Source organism: Fopius arisanus, unplaced genomic scaffold, assembly GCF_000806365.1.
Source record: "Fopius arisanus strain USDA-PBARC FA_bdor unplaced genomic scaffold, ASM80636v1 scaffold00096, whole genome shotgun sequence".
NCBI classification, from domain to species: domain Eukaryota; kingdom Metazoa; phylum Arthropoda; class Insecta; order Hymenoptera; family Braconidae; genus Fopius; species Fopius arisanus.
Genome location: NW_011887835.1, coordinates 190356 through 191608, shown reverse-complemented (window position 1 = coordinate 191608; position 1253 = coordinate 190356). Strand labels below are relative to the sequence as shown.

The 1253-nt window shown below is 41.4% G+C and overlaps 1 protein-coding gene and 1 long non-coding RNA gene across 2 annotated transcripts in view; one reads left to right on the top strand and one right to left on the bottom strand.

The window, feature by feature from the left end:
* Window positions 1-671, bottom strand: part of LOC105270858 (uncharacterized) — a 3118-nt gene extending 2447 nt beyond the window's left edge. The window contains exon 1 of the mRNA XM_011312079.1: window positions 24-671. The gene's annotated coding sequence lies outside the window, so the exon portion shown is untranslated. The remainder of the gene's footprint in view (window positions 1-23) is intronic.
* LOC105270859 (uncharacterized) lies at window positions 358-1253 on the top strand. Its single transcript, XR_892602.1, has 4 exons — window positions 358-439; window positions 697-812; window positions 887-1106; window positions 1180-1253. It is a non-coding gene; the product is annotated as an uncharacterized lncRNA (long non-coding RNA).

Below are 1253 nucleotides of genomic sequence, written 5' to 3'. Positions count from 1 at the left end.
AAAGAAAAAAAAACCATAATTACCAATTGCAGTCTCCAGGTGTCAATCCTGCGAGTCCATCCGGATCCATATTAAACTCATCATGAAAAATCTTCAAATTGTCCTGGTACTTCGGGAAGTGCACTGACCCCAGCTCCTGGAGGAGAGCTCCATCAACACTCACTCAATGTCACTTGGTAATTATTTGTTAAATAATTTGTTAAATAGCAGAGGATCAGAGGATCAGCTGATGATCCGCAGTGAAGAGATTTTGTGGTAACACCGGGTCGATTGAACAACTGCAATTGTTAACCGACCAATCCAGCCAACAGCAATCGCACAACTGGTACTCAGTACAGCTGCACCCATGACGTACATCTCCTCCAGCCCTTCCACCCCCTGGAGAATCGACCAGTAGATGAACGGTTGCCCAGTGCCAAGACAATCCTCAAAAACTCAAGTAAATAATCCCTAAAAGAGATTCTTCTAATTAATTATCACATCGTAATTACCACGAGTCAATTAACAGTCGAATTTGCCATTTTTTAAAATAACATTTTCAGTTATTTTATTTTCAGAAAAAAAGCGTTCGCTTATCGGGCGGCGTTCAGCCACTGGGAGGTGAATCCCATCCCCTCGTGTATTGCGCGCGTTTCAAATGAAAGCGACAGGTCATACGAGAGAAAATGTCACGTGAGGTGTTTATTTTTTTTTCAGGGGGTGGAGCGGTGATTTGGGGGGTCATGCGAGGATTTTAATTGGACGACCTTAAATTAATTGAAATGCAATCCTCTGGGGGTGTTTGCGGGTTGAGGGAGTTTTTAGAACGCAAGGTATTTAATCGTTTGATTGTTTATCAATTTATTTTAATTCTGCATTAATTCTCGTTTGATTGAAAAAAAAACAGGAAATAGCGAGTGATGAAAGATTTTCTCCTGGGGATTAGTCGAGGACGTGGTGCTATGGCAACGGAATTGTTTGGATCTTCCCTCAGGAAAACTCTCTTCCAGTTAAAATAATCCGTGAAAATTATCCTCCACTGCAATTGCGGTATTCCGGAGTAAAAAATGAACGATTTGTCTCTGAAGGCTCAGGAGAGCCTCGTCAAGCGATCGTTACGTGAAAAGGTGAAGTTTATTTAATCAACCCTTTGAATTATTCGAAACGTATGAATTTCCGGGAATTTGGGAATTTTTCTAGGAGGAAAAACGGGCGCAAGGACGAAGGAGAAATTTACTGTACCTCATTCTAGATTTTCTGCGACAGGAGAAGTA